Below are 13,100 nucleotides of genomic sequence, written 5' to 3' on the forward strand. Positions count from 1 at the left end.
GGTTGTCATGTGGCCAGAGCCATTGCAGGCAGGGAATAGTGAAGATGGGAATGATGGGCACCGTGCCGTGGTGGCAGTAGGGTCTGAATACATAGTCTGGTTCCAGATCCTCACTACCTGTCACATGGGCAGCCGCCTCTCCGATTCACTAGCGCCTTCAAGCTTGGGCTATATTTGCATATTTTAATGCCCATAACTAAAGGATGGGATAACAAATAAGACCTGTAAGAACATGTAAAGGCAATCTAACTATGCTTGCATCACACTGAATTCTTATTAAGTGTTAGTTATCAATAATAATATTATTTCTGCTTTTTTTATTTTTTATTTTTAATTTTTTTATTTTTATATTTTAAGACAGGGTTTCACTGTGCATCCCTGACTGTCCTAGAACTTACTCTATAGACCAGGCTGGCTTCAAACACAGAGATCTGCCCGATTCTGTCTCCCTAGTGTTGGGATTAAAGGTACGTGCCACTAAGCCCCGCTTTGTTAATAATATTATTAAAGCAAGCCCAACTAAGGCATTCTGCCCCCCACTTCTCTTGCTTGCCAAGAATGTTTTAAGGGCACATCAAACAAGGAAAAGACAGTCCTCATTATTTTTATTATAATCCACAGTTACTGATGCTCGCTCACACTCCTAATTAGCCCATTCCAGAGTCAGAGCAATAGAAGTAACTCTTTTCTCTAATGAGAGGAAACTGGAAGAAGATATGTAAGGAGCAGTGGAGTGACATAACCTCATGACCAGAAAGTTGGACAGCACTTGTAAGAACAGTGGCTAATAACAGTCTATAAAAGTTTGTCCTTATACCCACAGATAAGGCATGTCTCCTGTCCTGCATCATGGAAGCTTCTCTTTTCATGATGGAGACCACTACAGGAAACCACAGCCAATCAAATGCAGAGTTATGAAGTCCAGCCCCAATGGATACATCAACCAAACACTCCCACACTTAGGCCTCAGGGAACATTGTGGAAGAGGGGGCAGAAAGAGTGCAAGAGCCAGAGGATTAGTGAGTTTTCTGTAAGATGGTGTGTGGTTCTTCTCTTTCCTGGGGGCAGGGGGCTGAGGGCCACCAAGCCACCCGGGTAAGAGGAGCAGAAGACAAAACGCAGAGCCTAGGAGGCCATAAACACAACGGAGATCAAAAACTCCGGGAGCCACTTCAGGAAAGAGTCCAACTCTATTCGGGGAGAACAAATGCTACATAGCCCTTGTGGAATGTGTAGGGGGCTTCCAGGATAGGTTTCAACCAGGCACTTTAAGGATGCTTGTTTTATATTTGGCAGCATGCTCCTATCATACAAATGGGAACACAGCACCTAATTACCCTATAGGCACAGGGAGGGGAGAGCTAGCAGGGCGCTGTGTCAAGGGCCATATATCAAATGTGGTTAGAGGCCTCTATATCTACAGACACTCTCCAGATGGAGTCAGGCAGAGAGCAGGAGGCCCGGCTGGGGAGAGGGGGCTCAGAATGGCTATCCAGAGCAGCAGGACTGCAACCTCCAACGTGAGAGTTCTTCCAACAGTTGTGTCTCCTAGTAACTACACCCATAAAATGTCACCAGCGTGATTTCCCAAACATGAGCTGAACAAGGATGACAAAAGTGGACATGCTGAACTGTACAGGGAATAGCCTATGAAGCCTCAACCCTACACAAAGAGCTATAGACAACTGAAGAGGGCTGAGAGGAAAGCTGGGAGCAGGAGATGGACCCTTCCCCAGGAGGGTTGTCCAGTGCCAAGCGGACAGCCCTGAAAACATGTAAAAGTAACATAGGACTGAGCAGGTTGTATTTAGGAACATGCATGCGTGTGTGTGCGTGTGCACATACATGCACAGACAAGCATGCAATAACAATGAAAAATAGGTCATGGATTTGAAGGAGAGTGGAGGGAGGTATATGGGAGAGTTTGCAGGGAGAAAGGGGGAAAAAGGGTTGTAATCATATTCTGATCTCAAAATCAAAATAAAAGGCTGAAGGGAGACTACTTAGGGAGGGAGGAAAGAGTCCAGTGAATGGGACAGAGGGTTGTAGGAGGATAAATGTGGGTATAAGGCTGTGACTACATGAAATGTTACAAAGAAAGACAATACTTATTATTAATAATAAATAATAATAACAAAACGCAGTATTGAAAGTCTAGAAGGAATGAATCATGGCCTGTGAAAAATCATAACAAAATGCACTCTTTAAACTGTGTTTTGCCTGAAGAGATGGCTGACTTGACCAGGTGCCTGCTGTGCTAACACAAGGACCAGAGCTGAGAGCCCAGAACCTACTACAGAAAAGGCTGCAAGTGCTGCAAGTGCAGGCTCCTCCTGCAAGCCAAGACCTAGAGAAGCAGAAGCAGGCCGACTCCTGGAACTCACTGTCCAGCCGCCTAGCCAACTCCATGAGCTTCAACTTCACAGAAAGACAGTCGCAAAAGCAAGTAAGTAGGGATAATGGAGGGACGCTTGGCCTTGGCCTCCACACATGCAGGACCACACACAAGCTGTGTTCAAACCGTACAGGATAGCATCGAGAAAGATAAGAGATTGGCAAGCCCAGCAAAGATGGGCTAATGCCAGTCACTAGCCTGTTGGGCCTGTTGGGCCTGCTTTTCTTTCGAATACAAACATCAAACTGTAAAGAATAAAGCATGCAATGTAAAATAAAAACTCAAAGAAACAGAGAGCCAGCAAGGCTGTGCTAAAGTAGTTTAAGTGATTTATTTCTCAGACGAATTACTCTGTAGTGTACTGAAAGAAGATTCTGAGTTATGACCGTTAGATCACCCTGATATTTAAAAAGGATTTGGGATCTGTAAATTAGATGTTGGGGAGCTTGAAGTGGACTTACTTGAAAAAATATATTTTAAAAAGTATATTCCTAAAAAGAAGCCAAGGTGAGTGTTGGGGGTTGGCACTGGGGCTCACTCAATAGGAGTGGGGATGAAGCTGGAAGCTCACAGGGCAGAGAGGATCAGTGTGGAGCTGTGTTTCTATTGCTGTAAAACAGCAATGATGATTCTTTTTTAAAGAATGATTTCTCTTTATTTTTTTATGTGCATTGGTGTTTTGCCTGCATGTACTTCCATGTGAGAGTGTCAGATCTTGAAGTTTCAGACAGTGGTGAGCTGACATGTGGGTGCTGGGATTTGAACCCAGGTCCTCAGGAAGAGCAATTAGTGCTCCAACTACTCAGCCATCTATCTCCAGTCCTCCCTTTTAAAGTAATTTATTTACTATGTGCATGTCTGCGAGAGGGTGTCAGATCCTATAGAACTAGAGTTACAGTTGTGAGATGCCATGTGGGTGTTGAGAATTGAACCCTGGTCCTTTGTAAGAGCAGCCTATGCTACTAATCACTGAGCCATTTCTCCACAGTGATAATTCTTAAGGAGGAAACCTTTACCTTCCCTTACAGTTTCAGAGGTTTCAATCCATGGTTGATTGGTTCCATTGTTTTTTGACCCATGGCAAGGCAATGTGTCTTGGTGGGCACTTGAGATAAAGGAAAATGCTAGTGGCAGGGAGATGAGGGCTGCGCAGGGTCACTCTTTATCCTTCAAAGGCACACCTCCTGCGTGATCATTAATCTTTATTGTCAACTTGAGGGAGTTTAGCATTACCTAGGAGACAAACTTCTGCGTTTCTTTATGGGAGCATTTCTGTGAAGGTTCCATGAGGTAGGAAGATCCACCTTGAATGAGGGCAGCTATGGAGCCTCAGACTGAGTATACATCAGAAATCAGGTGAGTCATCAGCATCTGTTTCTGCTTTGTGACGGTAGAAACAATATGAACTCCTGTATCTCATTTCTGCTTGTGAGCCTTCTCCATCAGGATGAGCCGTGTCCCTTCAAACTGTGAGGCCAGATAAATCTTTCCTCTGCTAAGTCTCTGTGTCACATCCTGTGCTTCAGAAGTGAGGAATGTAACCAATACACCCAATGACCTAACCTCCTCCCCTTGTGTTTCCTATAAGCATCCACCACCTTCTAATAGTGCCCAAAACTTTAACACATGGGTCTCCGGTTGATGCTCTAGACTCAAACTACAGTGTAGGGGGTGTAGCTTAGTGACAGAACAATACCTAGCATGCTACAGGCCCTGGGTCCAATCCTTGGCACTACAAACAAATACACACACACACACACACACACACACACAAATCATTTGATAAAGGTCAGCAGACTAAAGAAAGCAAAAGAGAACAGTCTGGGCCCCAAGTTCAAGAAGAAGACAAAAGAAGATCTGCCAAGATGTGCTTAAGGGTAAGAGAACAAAGGAGTCAAGGAATCATCAGGGGGATTGATGCTGGGGTTACACTGAAGCCGGGGCTATGGTCTCACCCTAGTCAGACCCTCAGAGGCAGCAAACATAACACATAAGCTATAAGCACTGCCATTGCGTCATAGCTAAATCCTCCCCGATAATGACACTTATAAATGATACAGGGAAATATGCTGCCCAGATAATTAGCGATCGACAGTGTTCTACAGAACATAAAATTTAACTAACTTTACCATGGTATTTTTAAGCTTCAGACACAGGTTTGTCACAGTACAGATTGAGTTCTGAATGTTTCTCATGGGTGAGATTACTAAAAAGGGGAAATGCAATGAAGTTTCATCTGGTTAGTTATAGGACCAGTTGTTTCAACAAATCTAACCAGAAGAATAGAACGAGGGCTTGAGAGAAAGCTCAGTTGGTCAAGTGTTTGCCTTGTAAGCACAAGGATCTGAATTGTGCCCCCCAGAACCCACCTAAAAATGTCAGGGGTGTTGGTGTTGGTGCTGATGCTGATGCTGGTGTTGGTATTGGTGCTGGTGTTGGTGTTAGTGCTGGTGTTGGTGTTGGTGCCGGTGTTGGTGCTGGTGCTGGTGTTGGTGTGTTCTGTGATACCTCTGGGAGAGGAGAGGCTGGAAGGTCTCTGGGACTCCATGTCCAGAGTGGAGTGTCCAGCACAACTGATGATCTCCAGGCCAACAACAGACTGTCTCCAAGGAAATGGACAGCGTCCCAAAGGATGACATTGAAGACTGATGGAACAGAGGTGAGCATGTATGAACACACAGTTCAGAAATGAAAAGCTGGAGAGGCTATGACTGCCATCCAGATGTGAAGCCAGGGAGGAGTTATTATCCTGTGGAGACTCCATGCCAGAAAGGAGGACTGAGTCTGATTCCAGGGAAAGAATCAAAGGTTGGAGGAAGCTGGCCAGTATCCACGGCATAAAAATGAGCAGGGCTAGGCCTGCCCTGAGAGGGCTGGGCGCAGAGGGAGTTCAAATGGATGCAACTGGGCCCTTCTGTAATTCACCCTGGGAACCCTGAGCATCTGCCAGCTGTTCCTCTGAGGTGCAGTTTGGCAGCAATCACTGGGCCAACACAGGTCGGTACCAGGAATGTTTCAGTTTCCTTCTACTGCATAATTTGACCAAGTTAATACGTCTCTTGAGTCTGTAGGTTTACTGGGTTCAGCTGGAGGTTCTTTTGCTCTGGGCAGTGTTGTCTGGGCCTGTAGTCAAGCAGAGACTCTGTTAGGACATAGCATCCAAAGACCTCAGCAGGGAGGGCCTGGAAGCCCATTAGCACAGCATCTGAGTCCTATTTCTAGAATCATCCATGACATACACAGCAAGTTGGGTCTCAAGATGGGCTTTCTGAATATTCAAAAGTGTAATGTGTAGATCTCTAAGTCCCAGCCTTGAATTCTGTATGTTCATAGCATTTAACTGGCCAAACCAAATCTGGGGTACAGCTCTGATTCAAAGGGAAAGAGAATAAATCCCAACTTTAGTTTGAAGAATGGAGAAGAATTTGGGGGCCATCTTTAGGCTAGGGAATATTCTATTACAGAATTATAGTCTAAGCTCGTTGGGAATTCCTGTAATAGCAAGGAAAGTGGGGGCCAAGGAAGGTGTAAGGAAACAGAGTTTCATAGACTTGATGCCAGAAGGGAAATGAGTACTTAATAAAGAGTGTTCTAGAGATAAATTGAAGGTTCCTGTGAAGAGCTTGGCAGTAAATGCGGCATGGCCAGGTCTTACTGAATAGTTTCTGCGCTGGATGTTCACACTGTGACTATTAATGCCATGTGTGTCATCAAAATGTTCGAACTGTATACAGAGGCTGCCAGACCATATTTTAGGAAGGGCCTACAGGGATTCTTGCAGGGATAGTAAACGACTGAAAGTCAAACTCTAAGCAGCTACAGCTATTCTGTAGAAAACTATAAAATGCTTTTTTAAAATTTTCACCTGCTTTGGAGCATCCGCCCTCCTTCCACCTAGTTTCTTCCTTCCTTAGCATATGAGAGCCCATATGAGATAGGGGTAGAGGTGGATAGCCCATCTGAGATATTAGACATGGATAGCCCATCTGAGATATTAGACATGGATAGCCCATCTGAGATAGGAATAGAGGGCAGCCTAAGAACACAGATCCAAACATTTAGGGTTAGTGTTGTTATGCAGCATTTTTACAAATAGAGCAAGTAAGCTGTTCTTTCTTTCTTTCTTTTTTTCTTTTTTTAATTACCTCTATATTTTATTTTGCTTTTTGAAAAACAATATAATATTTTTACTAAGTCTTTGACTCACACGATAGTTCCACAGGCTTGCTACACCTCAAGACTGGAGACCAAAGACAGTGAGATGAATGAAATGCTGGAAAGAGATTTCAAGGCTGAATTTTCAAAGAGATCAGTGAATCACAAATGAGTTGATCAGATCAGTGAGGTGAGGAAATATGTTCAGGACCCGGACAAGAAAGTTAGCAGTGTGGATGACATAGTCAGTGATTTAGAGGAGAAACTGAAAACCACGGAAGGAAAACCCAGCTTCCATGAGAGGAATGGTGCATTCAATCAGCAGTCACGTGGTTAGCAAGGGCTGAGTGAGGTGCTGGGGGAGAGCATCTGTCCATCACAAATTTCCATTTCCCATCACAGCCACACCCTTTCCCTCAGCATCTAGACAGCAACACTGACTGTCAGCAGTGACTTTCTCATAGTGTGAGGAAAACACTTTGTTGTCACTAGGTCAGGCACATAAAATAACAGTGTGCTCTGCAGGAAGTAGGTGAGTTAGGTCAGGAACACAGGGTAAGAAGCATTAGGAAAGATATTTTAGCTTCGCTGCACATCTATGGGAAGTTCTCATTTTCTCTGAAGTTTTGTTGCCTTCACTCTCGTATCTGTCCTTAGCTTTTGCTTGATATAAATAACTAAGGTCACTTGTCACATTTCTAGAATATGTGTCTCCACTAGGTGGCAGACATTTGTCATCACTTTAGTGCTGGTGTACAGGACCTGCGCTTAACTGGAGAGGAGGAACTTGCAAATAAAACAGGGCCTCGTGCTGGGAGCTGATAGTCAGGCTAGTTGTTAGTGGGACAATAATGTAATTAGGGCTTTACCACAGTGTCATTAGGCAAGTACACACAATCTGTCTGTCATGGGGGAAATTTATGAGGAATGAGCGTTTTCTTTCCAAAACTGTATTTAAACAGTCACATCTTAAAACTATTACACATCGACTGTGACAATATATACATGTATGTCGTGTGTGTGAATATGTAAGGGTATATAGTGGCTTATATCCTATCATAGAGTGATGACTAGTTTAACTGTCAACTTGACAGCCTAGGGTCACCTAGAAAGAGAGTCCCAATAAAAGATTGTCTAGATCAGGTTGGCATTCCAGACAGTTTGTGGGGCACTGTCTTCTTTGTCGGGGTACTGCTCTCTGGGTTGAGACACTGGACCATATAAGAGTGAAATCTAGCTGAGCACTAAATACACGTGTGTTTGTTTCTCACCACTCTTGACTGTGGATGCGAGGTGACTCACTACATCAAGCTTTTGCCAATGTGACTTCCCTACAACGATGGATTATAACCTAGTGTCTTAGTTAGGGGTTCTTTGCAGTGAAGAGACGCCATGACCACAGCAACGCTTATAAATGAGAACACTTCAATGGGGCTGGTTTACAGCTCAGAGCTTTAGTCCATTATCATCACGGCAGGAAGCATGGCAGCATTCAGGCCGACATGATGCTGGAGAAGGAGCTGAGGGTTCTACATCTGGATCCCAAAGCAGCAGGAGACTGTGTGCCATAGTCTGAGCATAGGAGACCTCAAAGCCTGCCCCCAGAGTGACACACTTCCTGCAACAAGGACATGCCCACAAGGCCACAGCTCCTAACAGTGCCACTTTCTATGGGCCATACCTATTCAAACCATCACACCTAAAATAGGTGCTTTTTGTCGGGATATTTGACCAGAACAACAGAGATAAAACTAGTACAAGGCTAGTACTTATAAATATTATTCAGAAACTTGACTCATAAATCAGAAAGTGTAGACATATAATAAACTCACGAGCCAGTCAGCTAACCAATATTCATTGCATTGGGTACAAATGTATTTGATACATTTAAAAATCCTAAATTCCGAAGATTTCATCAAGAAACCTTCTTCCTCTAAAGAATTTCTAGACTTAGAATTAAAATCACTGCTAATTATTATTTTTTTAAAAGATTTATTTATTATGTATACAGTGTTCTGCCTCATGTACACCTGCACAGCAGAAGAGGACACCAGATCACATTATAGATGACTGTGAGCCACCATGTGGTTGCTGGGAATTGAACTCAGGACCTCTGGAAGATCAGTCAGTGTCCTTAACCTCTGAGCCATCTCTCCAGCCCCTAAAGTCAAGGCTAATTATTACGGTCCATAATAGGCTGTTACTCAGGAACCCAACAATTAAAACATCTCAGGAAACAAAGGCTTTTAGAAATCTCTCATCTTCTCTACATCTTCATCCAAACACACTTGTACTTGTTTAAAATTTACGTGTGTGTTTGTGTGTGTGTGTGTGTGTGTGTGTGTGTGTGTGTGTGTATGTGTTGGGGTGGCTACACTGGAGACCAGAGGAGGATGGTGGGTATCTTATTCTGTCACTCTCTGCAGTATCCTCTAAGATAGGGTCTCCCACCAAATCTGGAGCCATGTCGCTGGCCAGTGACCCAGTGTAGGTACAGCCACACCCAGCTTCTCACATAGGACTGAGATCCAAAATCGGGTTCTCATGCTTGTGTAGAACGTTCTCTGACTCTCTCAGCCATCTCTCCATCTGTCTTCCATCTTGTAGTCTGAGACAAGAGCTCTCAACTGACCTGAAACTCACCAAGTAGGCAGTCTAGATGGCTGGCCAGTGAACCCCAGGAATCCTCCTAGCTTTGCCTGGCCTCCACTGGGATTGTAGGTGCACACTACCACTGCTGTTGTGTTGTGTTGTTTTGTAATGTGACTCTAACTCTGGTCCTCATGACTGCAAGGTAAGCACTTTGCTGACATGCTTACCTTCCCAGAAACATATCCCTGGCTAAAATGCTGCTCTCTTCTCAGAAGTACAAAGTAGGGTAGGACACCAGGGGAACATCCCGATGGTAGTAAGCTGAGTGACAGGTGTCCGTGTCCTTAGTTCTGGCACCTGTGAGCATGTTCTTTGTGTGGTGACGGGAATTTTGTAGGTGTCAAGGTTAAGTCAAGGATCTTGAAATGGAATCTGAGTTATCTGGGTGGGTCCAGTGATCACAAGGGTCCCTACAAAAGAAGGGTGGGGGAGAGAGAGAGCAGGAAGGTCAGAAAGGAGAGGCTATAGGAAAGCAGAATGTGAAGGGATGCGTGGCCACAAGCCCCAGAATACAGGCAGGGTGCTGTAGCTGGAGACGCAGGCAGTGGATTCTGCTCTGTAGCTGACAGGGCCGGATCCCAGCTCTTCAGCAGGCCAGGACAACACATTTGTGCTGTCTTAAATAACGAAGTGTGTGGTTTGTTGTGCTAACAATAACAGAATTTTTTTTGTCTTCTGTTACTGATAAGTGCATCCTTTATGCGTAACAAAATCTACCACAAATATTCCCTTGCTGTGATTGCAAGGTAATCATAGCAAGATTCTCGTTTTCATCTGCATGTTGTAGGTTGCACTCAGGACCTGAAGTATGCTCAATGTGTGCCCTGCTACTGAGATTTATACTCAAAGGCCCAGCCCTGCAAGGTGCTCTCTCTGTCTCTGTTTCTCTCTGTGTCTGTCTCTCTGTCTCTCCATCTCTCTCTGTCTCTCTCTCTCTTTCTGTCTCTGCCTCTCTCTCTGTCTCTGTCTCTCTCTCTTTCTCTCTGTCTCTGTGTCCGTCTCCCCCCACCTCACCCCACCCCTCTGTGTGTGTGTGTGTGTGTGTATGTGTGTGTGTATATGTGTATGTGTGTGTATGTGTGTGTGTGTATGTGTGTGTATATGTGTATGTGTGTATGTGTATGTGTGTGTATGTGTGTGTGTATGTGTGTGTTGTATGTGTGTATGTGTGTGTGTATATCTGTATGTGTGTATGTGTGTGTGTGTATGTGTGTGTGTATGTGTGTGTGTGTGTGTGGTTTGCCCAGTGATTTGTCTAGTGACATTCTCTTTGCTAAGCTCAGTAGCCTTGAGAATTTAGTGACTCTGAAAGAATTGGAATCCACTAGAACACAAACCAAATATGCAATAAAAGTACAGCAGCCTTACGAGGAAACAAAAGTGCCTCGGCTGTTCTTCAGACAATCTTCGATTTATTAAAGCCCAGCTCCATTGTTTACAGCTCTGTCCTTTTGGGGAAGTTGCTGCATTTCTCTGAAGCTGTATTTTTTGTCTGTGCTGTGCAGATTGTCTTAAGGAGCAAATAAGGTAAGGTATGGAAAACACTTAGCATTATGCTGGCATGTGGTCCATAAATTTTCTTTCCCTTTTGTGGTCATGAAGTTACATTAGACATGCCATTGATAGAAGGCAGATACGTGCTGATATTCCTGTTAAAATGGTGGTAAAATCTTGAAAATATTTAAACAAGAGAGGCTAGTGGAGCATGGGGGCAGACACCTGTAATCCCACCACTGGGCAGGCTAAGGAAAAAAGTCGTGAGTTTGAGGCCAGCCTGGGCTACATAGCAGTAGTTTGTCTCAAAGGAGATAAAAATAAATAGCAATGAGTAAGATGAGATGGATAGACAGACAGATGATATTGTTCGCCATTTCTCACAGTACTGGGGAATCCAACCCAAGGCCAAAGCATACTGGGCAAACACTCAGCCACTCAGCTGTAGCCCCAGCTCTTGTTACTTTGGATAAGGCCGTTAAAAGTAAAAGCAGATCATATGGTAGAGAAAATGTAGAAAGTAGCCACACACAAATATACATATAAACAAAGCAGGTCTGTATTAACCACTGTTGCTGTGATGACATAGCCCGAGGAAAGGCAACTTAAGGAAGACAGAATTTCCAATGGATAAGAGCTGATCATGGCAGGGAGGCATGGCAGCAAGTAGCAGCCACAATGGCAGGAACAAGGAGTGGAGAAACCCTATCTTTGGCCACAAGCATGAAGCAGAGAGCAAACTGAAAGTAGAGTGAGGCTATGAAGTCTCAAAGCCCGCTTTCGGTGACATACTTCCTCCAGGAAGTCCGTACTTTCTAAGCCTCCATCAACAATGCTACAAACTAAGAAAAATATTCAAATATCTGAGCCTATGGGGGCATTTCTCATTTGAACCACCACAACATACAAACACATACATGGACATACATACATACATATACCTACCTGCCTACATACATACAGACAGGCATGTACATACATACTCAGCCACACGCTATTACACACACAAGCACACAGAGCCCCTGGAAAATATAAAGCTCACCAGGAAAGCATCTTTTCCTTCTAGGCTCCATTTCCAAAGAACAATTTTACAAATTAGAACTAACCCAAACAATAAGTGGGAAGATAAAGAATTCTAAGTTGAGGAAGAACATAATGATTTGCTCCTTTATAAATTGCAGCATTTATATGTAATGGAATTGCTTCAGCCATAAAAAGGAATGAAGTTATGTCATCTTCAAGAAGCAGGAAATAATGATATTAGAAAAATTAAGTCATTCTCAGAAAGACAAAGATCACCTCTTCTCTCATTTGTGGATCTCGGATGTTTATTTGATTTTATGTGTGTGTAACCAGGAAGCCTGTAATGAGCATAACACACCCATGGAAGTCAGAAGGGGGCATTGGGTCCCCTGGAAATAAAGGTATAGTGTGGTGCTGGAGGGTCTGGAAACCAAACCCAGGCCTTCTGCAAGAGCAGGAAGTGCTCTTACCTGCTGAGCCATCTCTCCAGACCCCGGATCTTAGATTTTATACAAAAAGGTAAAATCATGAGTGGGCAGGTAGCAGGGGAGTGGAAGTGAAACTGTCTATAGGAATAAAGAGGAGTAACGTATAAGAGGTACAGCAGAAAAGAGTGCTTGGTAGAGAAGAAATATACTATATTATATACTTGCATGAAAATGGCCTCCTGTAACCCAGAGAAATACCAGAAAAAGAATTTTGAAACAAAACAGAACAGATGTATTCAAAGATTTTTAGAAACTGGCAAGAGTCAAGACTGTTCTCATCAGACAGCCTGGAGATTCAGGAAGAGAAAAGACGGCATTATTTGCTCAGCAAGTCGGTACCCATGTGCTTGGTACCTGTTACACTCACTGCATGCCGCAGAGGCTCCCTCTCTGCCAGCCAGGCAGCCTGCCCATCAGCATTCCCAGAGAACCCAGCAACGCTGCCAAGTCAGGTCCTGGTTTCAGCTAGTGATACATCTCTCAGCACCACCCACAAAACCTGCACTCTGTGGGAGCCAGAACCCTATCAGAGGCACATCTGTGTTGGCAGAGGAGGTCTCTGGAGCTCTCCCAACATCTGCCTGAGACACATCTGAAAACACTGTATGGGGACTGACTGCTTCAGGTGCTGCTGGGTTCTATGTTTTCGAGCCTTGGCGTCACAGAAAATACCAGGTGGGTATACAGTGCTCTGCCTTCATGTAGGCCTACAGGCTAGAAATGCGCATCAGATCACGTGATGGATGGTTGTGAGCCACCATGTGGTTGCTGGGAATTGAACTTAGGACGTCTGGAAAATAGTCAGTGCTCTTAACCTCTGAGAATGTGTATTTTATTCCATTCGTATGGTGTCATTCCAATGATAATTCCAAGTCAAAGCTGAGACCTGTGCA

Source organism: Acomys russatus, chromosome 9 (assembly GCF_903995435.1).
Source record: "Acomys russatus chromosome 9, mAcoRus1.1, whole genome shotgun sequence".
Taxonomy (NCBI): domain Eukaryota; kingdom Metazoa; phylum Chordata; class Mammalia; order Rodentia; family Muridae; genus Acomys; species Acomys russatus.